General features: G+C 46.1%; 1 protein-coding gene across 2 annotated transcripts in view; it reads right to left on the bottom strand.

Annotated features, from left to right (window-relative positions):
* Gnal (G protein subunit alpha L) overlaps nucleotides 1-13,124 on the bottom strand; it is a 131,351-nt gene that overhangs the window by 79,779 nt on the left and 38,448 nt on the right. The gene's annotated exons all lie outside the window — the stretch shown is intronic.

The raw sequence follows: 13,124 nt of genomic DNA, 5'->3' as shown, positions 1-13,124 counted from the left end.
AGAAGTGCTTAGACTCGGGGCTCAGGCTGAGTTCTCATCAAAGATCACTCTTTCCCAAGACCAAAGGATGAAGCTGCTGTGCTGGGCACAGTCTTGACTTGTGATGAGGAACAAAGTCTTGACCTGGAGATTTCAGGTCTCTATAGTTTTTTTTTCTCAACCTATTTTGCCTTTCTGTCCCAAATGACCACATCTCAAACCTATAGGTGTGCCCGTGCCACTTTTTAATTAAAAAAAAAAAATCCAGGTGGGGCTGGGTGTGGTGGTACATGCCTTCAATCCTAGCAGAGGCAGAGGTAGGTGGCTCTGTGAGTTCAAGGCCAACCTGGTCTAAAAAGCAAGCTCCAGGACAGCCAGGGCTGTTATACAGAGAAACCCTATCTCAAAAAACCACAAATCAAACCAAACCAAACCAAACCAAAAAACAAAACCAACCAACCAAACAAACAAACAACAAACAAAAAACCAAAAAAAAAACAAAAAAAAACCAAACCCTAAAAAACCTCCCCCCAACCCCCAAAATCAACCAAACAAAAAACAAACAACAAAAAACCAAAACTGAGGTGGGCTCAGCAGTTCACATCCTATCTCTGATTCTTGTTTTGCTTTTATAACCCATCTCTGACTTTAGTGGAAGTGGGTTCTTTCCTTCATGGCCCAGACTTCTTTACTGCTCTGCTGGTGAAATTTTCTTAGCGAGGCAATGCTTTCCACCAGGTGCTGTCTGTCATGAAGCTTTTGCTCTGAGGCCATGTTCCTGTTAACAGCTGGAGTCTCTGGTAAGGCCGTTACTACAGAATCACACTATTATTACTGTTCATTACTGTAGGTTACACTTTATATGTTTCTAACAACTTGCGCTTCTTCACTGAGTCAAGCATTTCCAGAAAGCTTATGCTTTCTTGTGTCAACTCTTGGTCCCAAGCACGATACAGAGCAGAGCATAAGTAAACACTTAGCTTTAGGATAGTAACTGAGCATAACATATGCCAACTACTACATCCCAACAAAGACAGCTACCTCACGCCTCAATGGAGGTACAGTGAAGACTGACCTGAAAAAATTAAGGGGTAGTATACAAACAAAATGCTTTATATTACACCAAATAAATATGTTTCCTAAGAAAGACTAGCCTTGCTGGGCGGTGGTGGAGCATGCCTTTAATCCCAGCACTCGGGAGGCAGAGCCAGGCGGATCTCTGTGAGTTCGAGGCCAGCCTGGGCTACCAAGTGAGTTCCAGGAAAGGCACAAAGCTACACAGAGAAACCTGTCTCGAAAAACAAAACAAAACAAAACAAAACAAAACAAAACAAAACAAAACAAAACAAAACAAAACAAAACAAAACAAAACAAAACAAAAAAAAAGAAAGACTAGCCTTGCTAATTGGAGGGATTTAAAATGGCAGGGGAGGTGGGGGGAGGCAATCTGTTTTCTTAGACTTTTGATCATTTGGCATTAAGTACTTGTCAGTGGTCAAAGTCATTAAGACCGACCTTTGGTAAATCAGTGAGTGAATAAGGACAACTGTGTGGCATGCAAAGACATTAGTGGAAGCCTTGGTTTTTTCAGAAAAAAAAAAATAATTAAAAAAAAAAAAAACCCGGCAGGTGAGTCAAACTTTGAAGAAGGGATAAGAAGACCCGTGGGGAGGAGGGTCCAGTGTCAGCGGCAAGAAGAAAGCAAGGGTGGCAGATGGGGAGTGGCAGGGACTCTTTCTTGGGCAGAGATGTCAGACTAGGCCGTGAAACAGAAACGGTCTCAGGAGAGATGGCATGTTTTACAGCTAGCGACACAGACCATAGGGCAGGTACAGATGGAATGGGTCACTCAGGTGGGAAGCAGGAGTCTGCAGCGCTTTAGTATCACTTTAGGTGACGATGACGACACCACGTTGAGGGGCTGTCCTCCACAGGTAGCCATCTGCCTGGGACCTCACGATCACATGCCTTCCAAGTGTCCACCCTGGAACTGTCTGATGTACGATTTCCCTCAGAGTGACGAAGGCTGCAGCTGACATATTTAAAATAGCAACAGCGAATGTGTGGCGGATAACATCGTTCTATATTTTCGTAACTAAGTGCTCTGGCATTTCGTCTCAGCCCTCAGAAAGCTTCTATACAATACACTTCAGTGTCAAATTTTATTGAAAAACATTCACTTAGTAATTCAGGCTAGACAAATTTTATACTAAGAAAATTAATTGCAATTTGTATCTATAGTTTATAACAGGTTGTCCTAGGAGGTAGAAATGAGTTGAGGGTGTGGCTCAGTGGTAGAGTACTTTTAGTGTGTTGTGCTCAAAGTCCTGGTTTAGATCCAACATGAGGGGAAAGAATGCCTGTTAAGAGGCTTGCTCCTCAGACACTCAGAGTTGGTGCTGCGTTGACCACTGTGTTGACTGACAGGTCACATCCTGCATACCAGTGGGGAACTGGGAGGAGCCACATGAGGGAATTCTCACATCTTTTAGATTTTATTTCATACACAAATATGTCCTAAACAAGCAAACAAAAATTTAAAAAGGAAACTGTTTTGTGTAGAGAGAATATCACACAGAAAACTGCATTAGTTTAACCCACATGCCATAGCATAATAAAAGTACAAAATTATTTTAAGAGGTGAAGGAAAAAAAAAAACCCACACCTTCATGGATAACATTCCTATGTGTACCAGTTAGTACTTGCCAACTTGACACTAACTTTAGTCATTTGAGAAAAAGGGAACTTCAACTGAGGAATTGCCTCAATCACACTGATCTGTCAGCCATTTTTCTGATTAATGATGAGGGATGGCCAAGCCCATGGTGGGCTGTGCCACCCCTGGGAAGGTGGTCTTGGGTTTTATAAGAGAGCCGGCTTCCCCGGATGATGAACTATAACCTGGAAGCCAAATAACTCCTTTCCTCCCCAAGCCGCTCTTGGTCAGTGTTTGGTCACAGCCAGAGAAGCTAACTAGAACACCACGCAAAACCAACGGCAATTTTTAAAAAGTCACGGTGCTTGAAGAATCCTCCTAGGAACATCCCCATTATTCTGCCTCATGAAACCCTGGTGTGCGTTTCTCACAAGCCACAAGTGTTGACTCATTTAAGGCTTAATTTGGCATAAGAATAGCCTACTTACTGTTCCTTCTGCCATTCCCCAAAGAGACGGCTGAAAAGTTCAAAATATTTCCTCTCAGTTACATAAAGCTAGCGATGACAAGGACTGCGATGGGCACCAAGGTGCTGGCTCCTGGGGCTTGGCTTCTCCTCTGCTAAGCCCCGCAGCTAGCTTGCAAGACATGCTAACCAGAGGTGAACTGGATACCAGAAGTCTTTTCATAGAACTTGAGATTTCAATGACGTCCTCTCCAGGAATTAAAAAATCGTTGCCTTAGTTTGTCGCTTAAAATTCATCTCTCTAAGCAGAAGCTCTCTAGATAAGAGTCACATAGTTCAACTCCTAGTTTTATTATGATTATTATATTTTTTAAATTTTTTATTCTGGCATGTTACTTAGGAAAGGTAAATGGGAGTCGGCTTCCAAAATGTTCTTCATTCCCTTAGTAGTAGGTATGTTAAGTCTAGGATGCTCCTGGAAATGCATAAATATCCTGATCTCTTTTCTTTTTTTCTTTTCTTTCCTTTTCTTTTCTTTTCAAGACAAAGTCTTGCTATATATTTATGGTTGGCTTGGAAATCACTATGTAGACCAGGCTAGCCTCAAACTCACAGAGATACGCCTACCTCTGCATTCTCAGTGCTTGGATTAGAGGTGTGCACAACCATGCCCAGCTGTCATGTTCTTACACAAATGTTTCTAATAGTTGTAGGACACCAGTCCATCTGAGTCACAGTAAACGGCCGCTCATTGTAGGATTTATAAGAGTCCAGAGACTCCAGCAACCGCCTTTCTTAAGTATTTATTGTGGTTCAAGGGTACCATTGTGCTAAAACTGGCAAGTGAACATTTGATAAGGATGGGGACATGCACATGCACACACACACACACAAACAGTCCTACGAGACATTTCTAGAACTTGCTTTTGAATTACCAAGGGAACATGGTTCATCCTTCCTTAGATTCGACATAAGTCCTAAGAGGCCCAGGAGAAGTTTTCTGGTAGGAGAAATGCCCTTCGCCCCATGCCAACCCCTCAGAACCCCATTCCACAGCAGACCTGGAAGTGTGTTGAATTCCAGAATCATTTCTCCAGAAAGAACCGACACTTCCTTCTGATGAGAACATCTGTGAAGCTCTCCACAGCCCAAGGAGGAAACCTAGCCCTATAGCTGGCACAACTAGCCTGTGCTTGCTCTCTTCCCACATATGGTGAATGCCCTCAGCCTCCGTGACACGGAGCCACTTTCTGCCTCTGGGCCTCTGCTCTGTCCACACCAGTGCAGAGAATTCAGGCGGCAGGGATTTCTCCTTATCACAGGAAGAAGGCATTTTTCATGTGTTCCTAATACCTGTGAACCTCCCATGCTTGTCTCATCCCAACATCTGAAACAGGAAAGCATGGCCCCGTTCACCTCCGTACCCCCAGATACTTCGTGACTTTGAAGAAGCAAGCTCGGCTCATGTGACCCCTTCCTTCACCTTTCTTCCTACTGTCCAGGGTGGGACCATGGGACCTCAGCACTATTCCCCAGTGCTGGCCAAACAGACTTCTTCCACACTGGCCAAATGCCACAGGCTCCACAGATGGCTAGAGAAATGACACCAGGGTGTCGGGGCTCTCTTCAGTCCCCATATTCTTTATCTCTGCTCGCTCTTCTTCAGTTGCGGCTGTCAGTTAGATGTCCCTGAGGTCTCACCCTCAACACACAGCACTGTTTTCATTTTAAAGTATGGTTTCTGTTATTCTCTATGGAATCAATATGGTTGTCCCAGGTCTATAAAGTGTTTGCCACTTTCTTCAAACCCCAGAAATAAGAGGAAAATAAAATCCAGAGGTGCAAATTTAGAGAAAATTTGTGATAGCATCCAGATTGGCCTCAAACTCAAGAGCCCTTTGCCTCTCCTCCAGAGTCTCATTCTCTTTTAGGAGGAACTTTTCTAGAACTTTTTAGAAAGTTAGAGAACACACCCTAGGAGAGATAAAATATTTTATTTCAAAAATTCTAGCCGAGCAGCGGTGGCGCACGCCTTTAATCCCAGCACTTGGGAGGCAGAGCCAGGTGGATCTCTGTGAGTTCGAGGCCAGCCTGGTTTACAGAGTGAGATCCAGGACAGGCACCAAAACTACAAAGAGAAACCCTGTCTTGAAAAACAAATAAACAAACAAAATAATAATAATAATTCTAAATGCTGACAACTTGACTAACAAAGACCCTGTTGCTCAAACTGTAAAGTGCTTGGGGTTAACTCCCCTATGCAGGCCATCGTTCAGGAGACGCTCACCTTTCACTGGACACATGGATGAGTGAGCTAGGCCTCGTGAAACCTTGTGTGAAAACATGGACAAGCGTTTTCGTCTCATGGAACCGTATTTTAGTTAAAATATTGAACTTATTTTAATTAAAATAAATTCAAGCAACAACAGTAACAAATTCCCAGCAGACCCATCAAGGCCTAGTTAGTTCCAAGCAGCCCCATGGAGCCACAGGTCCAGACAGCAGGATGAAGGTGGGCAGGAATAGGTAAAAAGGACCGACAGGGTCGGTTTGTGAAAAATCCAAGTGAAGGGGCTGGTACAGAGCTCGGTTTGTAGGGTGCTTGCTTAGTGTGCACGAGCTTCTGGGTGTGAGCCCCAGCATCCCATAATCTGCATGGTGGCACCACCTATAATCCCCAAACTCAGCAGCTGGAGACAGGAAATCAGAAGTTCAAGGTCATCCTTGGCTACCTATTGAGTCTGAGTCCAGCCTGGGCTGTATGAGACTCTATCTCAAATAAAACAATCCCTTCCCCAAACAAAGAAATTAAGAAAAAATGGCCGGCGGTGGTGGCACACGCCTTTAATCCCAGCACTCGGGAGGCAGAGGCAGGTGGATCTCTGTGAGTTCGAGGCCAGCCTGGGCTACCAAGTGAGTTCCAGGAAAGGCGCAAAGCTACACAAAGAAACCCTGTCTCAAAAAACCAAAAAAAAAGAAAAGAAAAGAAAAAACGGAAAACGAAACTGTGAAAATAATGTAGCGGGTGGGGGTGGGTGGGTGGGTGGGTGGTGGGTGGGGTGCGGACCTGAAGTCTCAGGGCAGCTGGTGACAGAGACAGAGATGAAGCCCGTCAGCCAGGGTAGCAGAAGCACCCTCCCCATGAAATGTGTCTTCAGAGATGGCACAGAGGTCAGAGGTCGGAGTTCCTTAGCTTGTCTCCACTGTGCTACTTGGAGGTGAGTTCCCTTAGGTGAATTATGTTTAGGGGACCCGGGCTCTTGGCACGGGACAAAAGAGACTGCTCGTGAACACTGCCTAAGGCAGGGTGGGACGGCTCTGGGGTCTCTTAGTTCCTGTGGATTGGAGGAAGGGTTGACAGAGAACTGGTATCGACGTGGCCACCAGGACCTCTGGGCTGACGACAGGGGATGAGGATGAGGGCCACAGCCTGAGCTAGAATCGGAGGACCTGGTACACCTGACTCCACCAGCCCTTCTCTCTCACGGAGCAAGGACACTCGTCCTCAAGGTGTACCTCTCGGGGGCTGGCTGCCTCCCAGGTGTCACTGTATTTAATCCTGTCGCAGCCACATGGAATAGCCGGCATGGTCCCCTCTGCTGCACTGTTGAGAAATTACAGGGCTAATGGGCTAATGGTCTCACTCTGAGTCATATGGCAAGCCTTTGGTCTGGCTGCGGGTTTGAGCATAGTGGACCAGGTGTGATGCTCCTCATCCTCCCCATTCTCCCCCCACAACCTGCTCTCTCTACTGCTTCCTTCTTTCCAAGTGAGAACGCAGAAGATGCTCCTCGCTGATCATGCTCAATCTCCTGGACAGCATAGAAACAGCCCAGGCCCATAGCCCCTCACTGGTGTGGCTCCGGTAAAGGCAACGGCTCCCCCGCCCCCCCTCCCGTCCAGCACAGGAACAGCCAGCCCCTACGAGTATCTCACAGACTGTTTTCCATGTATTCCTCACCTCTGACCAAAGCTGAGAGGGAAACCCCTTTCCATGCCATACACAAAACTCTTTCCGCCTCTCAGTTCCCCGAGGAAAGTGGGTTTTTCACCCTTCGCTCCCCCAGTCCAGAGGTTTTGCCACGCGGTACTCCTGCGTGCTAGGCAAGCTCTGCCACGGAACTACACCCCCTACCCCTCTTCGGTCTCTTTAAAAACAGGCACACGGCTTCACCAGTTCAAAGAGGAAAGGATGGGTTAGCTGCTTGCCAAATGGATTTCCACTGCTGTATGCACAAGAATGTTTCCCTACTGTTAGGTGGTGTTCTAATCAGCCTGTCCGCTGGCGCCGCAGACTCACTGTCCCGAATGATGCCGATCCAGGGGCTTCTGTCGTAGTATAGATGGGCAGATATTCTGTGACGTTTTCAGTGTACACAGCACACGGCAGAATGCTGCTGTGAGCTGCGGGGGAAGAGCACTGTGGGAGGGAGGCCCCTTCCTCAGCTGTATTTCAAGGAGCACAAGCAGCCATGTCCAATTGGGGCTGGGAGACTTGAGGCTGTGATAAAGGGGCTGGGGATCCCAGTACAGCTGTGGTTTGGGCTCCCATGGAAGAACTCGCTGTCACTGGCTAACATAGAAGGCTTCAGACTGCTTGATCACAAGCTCCCTCCCCCTCTCCCCTCCCCCCCAAAAGGGCCTGGGATTGGCTCATTGGGAAAGTGCCCAGCTAGCATTTGGGAGGTCCTAGGTTGGATTCTTAGTCTCCGCGCCGCCACGCCCCCCCCCCCCCCCCTGCCCCAGGGCCCGGGTTTCTCTGTGTGTAGTTCTGGATCTGACTCGGTAGACCAGGCTGGCCTCGAACTCACAGAGATCCATCTGGCTCTGCCTCCTGAGTGCTGAGATTGAAGGTGTGCGCCACCACCACCCGGCCCTTCTCTTTTTAAAAAGTGTAGTTTAAACTGGGTGGTGGTGGTGGCGGCGCTCGTCTTTAATCCCAGCACTCGGGAGGCAGAGGCAGGTGGACCTCTGTGAGTTCGAGGCCAGCCTGGTCTCCAAAGCGAGTTCCAGGAAAGGCGCAAAGCTACACAGAGAAACCCTGTCTCGAAAAACAAAACAAACAAACAAAAAAGTGTAGTTTAAGCCTGATGTAGTGGTCTGGGCCTGTAATCTCTGTACCAAGGAGGAGGAAACAGAAGAGTCCCATGTTTGAGGGCAGCCTGGACTACACAGCGATTGGGGGCTAGCCTGGGCTACACACAGAGACCCTGTCTCAAAAGCAGAAGACAAATTATACAGGCAGGTGCAGCTAATACTCAACATGCTGCTTAGGATCCCAGCTCCACTCCAGCGTTTATCTGGACACACTCACACATAAGCCCTGGTGGGGAAACTGTACAAGTCAGGGACACTTGGTTAAGGTCATTTGCTTAAATACTGCGGAAAGTCTACCTCCTGGCACCTTGTCCAGTCCACGGGGCCACCCTCTACCTATATCCTGACCAAATGCACAATAGCCGTGGAGACCTCACTGACCTGCTCTCACTGGGGTAGGGGGAACTGTAACTCCTGCTCCCTGGGTATAATTCTGTTGGTAATGGAACTATGATGAACTTGCCGTCTTAGGAACTATCAGATGGCGATGAAAAAGCATTGATTGATGGGTCAGACTGCTTTTGTTTGGCCTGTCTGCCTGCCTTTTCTCTTTTTCCTTTTCTTTCTTTCTTTCTTTCTTTCTTTCTTTCTTTCTTTCTTTCTTTCTTTCTTTCTTTCTTTCTTTCTTTCTTTCTTTCTTTCTTCCCTCCCTCCTTCCCTCCCTCCCCCTTCCTTCCTTCCTTCCTTCCTTCCTTCCTTCCTTCCTTCCTTCCTTCCTTCCTTCCTTCCTTCCTTCTTTCCTTCCTTCCTTCCTTTCTTTTTTTTCCCTTTGAGCCAGAGTCTTGACAGTTCTGGAACTTGCTATACCGCCCAAGCTGTCCTTGAAATCACAATCTTCCTGCCTTAGCCTCCCAAATGCTAAGATGGCAGGTATACCCATCACTCCACACGAGTTCTGTTTTTGCATTCTTGTAACACCTTCTTTGTCTTAAAAAACATCCTAATAAAACCCATTTTAAAGAGAGCTAATACGACACCCATATTTGAAGAAGGAAAAAACCCAAACAAGTGGGGATTCACTTGAACAGCGACTCTGCCTGTTGAAGGATTTTTGGGGTGAGAGGCAATCATTGCATTTTCCTTTTTAGTGAATGATCAACTGATTTCTGTTTTCCTGCTTCACTGTCTATTCAGACTGCTTTCCATCCCTTCTTCTGCTAGATGCTAAATAAAATTTGATTGCAAGTACATGGTGCCCACCAATGAAAGGATTCCTGCCTGGGTAGACTGAGTCTTAAACCAAGATGACCTAAGGTCTAGATATATTCATGGAAAAACAAACAAACAAACAAACAAACAAACAAACAAACAAACAAACAAAAAACAACTAACCAGGCAACTGTCAAAAAATTATTTGTACTTAAGGGCTGGGCTTTTCCTGTCCAATGTAATTCATATTTTATAGAGGACATTTGCATTTGTTTTACTTGATGTTAACATTCAGCATACCATGTTTGCCTGGCCTCCCCACATTCCACGTGGTGGGCAGCACAGAGCTCATCAGGTAGCCGTGAGAACAGCTGGAGGTTTTGCTTCCGACCTCTGGAAGGATTCCTCCTTTGGTACTCTTGGCTTGTGAAAGGAGGAACGGCGTCACTTGGGTTCAAGGGTGCACTGGCTTTATTCTCTCTCATTATTGTTCATCCTAACCATGAATAATACCACTAACAGCAGGTGGGCCAGTTTGTGGAGATTCCCAAACCAGACAATATGGACGTTTACTGGTTTGTTTTAAAAGGCGTTTGCGAGGCAGCCTTTTCTTCCTGTAAGATCTGCCATCTCCCCTTGGTCTATGCCTGTCCTTTGCCCTCCCTCACACTCCGCCGCCCCAGTCTGTCTGGGTTTTCCATCCATTGTGCTCCCTGAGAGACGAGGGTCTGTCAATAGCCTCTTTTCCTAGCACTCTCATTTTTTCTTTCTTTGCCAAAGAATACAGGTCATGTGATTGTGGATCTTTTATTCTAAAAAGCAACCTCTCTGGAAACTGACTCCACAAAAATCACCCTTTGGCCTTTACATGTGTACCATGGTATGAACACTCTCTCCCCTATCTCTTTCTCTTTGTCTCCTGTTCTCTCTCTCTCTCTCTCTCTCTCTCTCTCTCTCTCTCTCTCTCTCTCTCTAAAATAAAATGAAGCTTTTTTTTTTTTTAAACCTTTCTAAGCCTTTTCTGCCCTTTTGGATCCTAGCTTCCTGGATTTTCTTAGAGGCAGAGCCTACAGCAAGCCACAGAAGCAGCCCACAGGATGCTTCTGGGCCTTTCCTATTCTCCTTCGTTTCTGCTTCTTGACTTTTCTCCAGAGCAGAGCCCACGGAAGACCCAGGATGCTCTTGCTGCCTCCATTTTCTCTTGTCAACATCCTCTTCTCAGCATACCAGCTGATCTCCGTCAAGGCTGCTGTGGACCTTCGGGCTACAAAAGCCATGTTCCTCGAATGCCTACTTAGATTCACTTTCTCCACATTGCCCTGAGGTGGAGGTCTCTTTCAATCTTGAATGGCTCTTCTAAAGCGCCCGCCCCCCATCTCTGCTCTGACTTCCCCGGCTTCATGGTGTCCTGCCATGGCATCTCAGACAGCCTCTTGAATACTGGGAATCTGGCAATCTACTTAGTGTTTCCCTAGAGTCTTCCTAATGGGCCCACCCCACCACACAATCCCTGTGCAGGAGACCTCCAGCGTTCACCTCCTCCCTCCAAGCCTGCGCCACATGCCTTCCCACCATGCCTGCTCACCCTGCTCACTCCAAGCTTGTACCTAATGCCCTCCAAGCTTGCACCGGGGTGTCTGAATGGTGATTTCCAGCATCTCGGGGAAAACAGGACTCCTTATTCCTCCCTCTTCCCAACCTGTTTCTATTTTCTGTGCAGAAATCTAGGCTCAATATCCACATGCAAAGATCAGACCATACAAACAACTCTATTTCCAAAATACATTTCAGCCCAGGACCCTTCCACTGTCCCCCCACCATCAGCAATCCACACCAAATCGCCCTCGCATCCCTGTCTAGATAATTCCAGTCAGCTCCAAAATGACCATCTAATCTCAGCTCCCGCCTCCTACAATCCATTCTTCACAGCTAGCTCACATCCTGCATAACACACAACTCCACTTAGCACCCTTCGAATTCTTGCATGCCAAAATATAAGTAGTATGATGTGTGATGTTTCCAGGCACGATTGAATAAAGTCTATGAAGAGAGTGTATATTAAATAAGAAACAGCATTTTTCAGAAACAATGCTATCTACTAGTGTTAAGTTCTTATTTATATAAGTCTAGATTATTCTTTATAAATAAAACTGTCATTTTACACAAGCACAGACATGTGAAACCACAGAGTGCTAGGAGAGAAAAATGAAAAAAAAAAAAATCAGCCGGGCGGTGGTGATGCATACCTTTAATCCCAGCACTTGGGAAGTAGAGGCAGGCAGATCTCTGTGAGTTTGAGGCCAGCCTGGTCTATAGAGCGAGTCCCAGGACAGGCTTCAAAGCTACACAGAGAAACCCTGTCTCGAAAAAGAAAAAAAAATCCACAGAACAGCTCCTAAAAGAGTTTGCCTCCACACTGCATTTGAGTTGCTATCAAATCCTCTTTCACCTAATGGATAACTAAATATGGCTTATGAAAACAATTTTGTGAAAATACATGCATATGTAGAGAATGACTCCAAGTTTTGTTTTTATTAAAATGGGTAAGATTGAACTCAAAAGTCACATTCACAATGCCTGAGACAGCCCAGGAGAGAGCTGGGTTTCTGAATTTCAGATGGAAAGATCACCTGTGAGTGTTCATGAGAAGAAAGAAAATGATGCAGAATGGATTGATCCATCTTAACTTCTCATAGGCTAACAACGACATTTTAAAGGAAAATTTTGAGGAATAGATAAGGTCTTTTATAATGGCTTTGGGAAAACATGGCAGGACAGTCAACATCTGAGGCTGGATGAGAGAATGCCACTCTTCATTTCGACCAGGACTGTCACTTCACATTACATCTCTAATGCACACAACACCACAGAGAACATAGCAGATGCCCCACAGCTCCAGTTGGAGCTAGGAGGCTTCCTGGTGTGGCAGAAGCATCTGGCTCCTTTTCACCCACCTTACCATCTCCGTATCCCATTTCTAACCATCCATAAGTAAAGACACAGTTCAGAACCAATGTGCCTTGTGCCAGATGCCAAACTTCTTTTCCTTATGGTGTTACTCCAAACTCCTTTTTTAGAAATTGTAAAGATAGTTCTGGCTTTATTGGGATGCTTACACTTATTAGAAGCAAAAAACATACTAGAGGATGAAAATATAAGCTCTTTAAAAGGGCACTGTCAGCTAGGCGTGGTGGTGCACACCTTTAATCCTAGCACTTGGGAGGCAGAGGCAGGCAGAGCTCTGTGAGTTTGAAGCCAGCCTGATCTACATAGTAAGTTCCAGGACAGCCAGGACTATGTAGAAAGACCCTTTCTCAAAAATATTATTATCCATTACCCTGAAACAGCACCCAAGGGATGGCATTTTATGGGGAGTAGGGAGGGAGCAGCAGGTGCATCAGGCCTTTAAGCCAGGGCAGGGCAAGGCCTCTGTTTACACAGTGGATTCTGCACTTGGAGGAGAGGTATGTGCAAACCACCTGCCAGGTAGTGAAAACTCTGGAATACAGTACTGACCAGTATATGCATGTACACATGCACATATACAAAGATGCTCTTTTGCTACAATGGGACAAACATGGCTTTCTCAGAAACAGTATCCAGTTCTATTCAAATCTGCTACATCAAACTACCAAACCCTATTTTAAAGATCCAACAAGAAACAACTCATACTGGTTGGTCTCCTTCTCCAGCACGGGCAATGCTGGTACAGGAATGATGGGTGGCAGCTGTCAGTGAGGCAGCTGTAAACCACACTGTATCTTGCTTGACACGACA

The sequence above is a fragment of the Peromyscus maniculatus genome, chromosome 19, assembly GCF_049852395.1.
Source record: "Peromyscus maniculatus bairdii isolate BWxNUB_F1_BW_parent chromosome 19, HU_Pman_BW_mat_3.1, whole genome shotgun sequence".
Lineage (NCBI taxonomy): Eukaryota > Metazoa > Chordata > Mammalia > Rodentia > Cricetidae > Peromyscus > Peromyscus maniculatus.
This window is presented reverse-complemented; position numbering and strand designations above follow the sequence as displayed.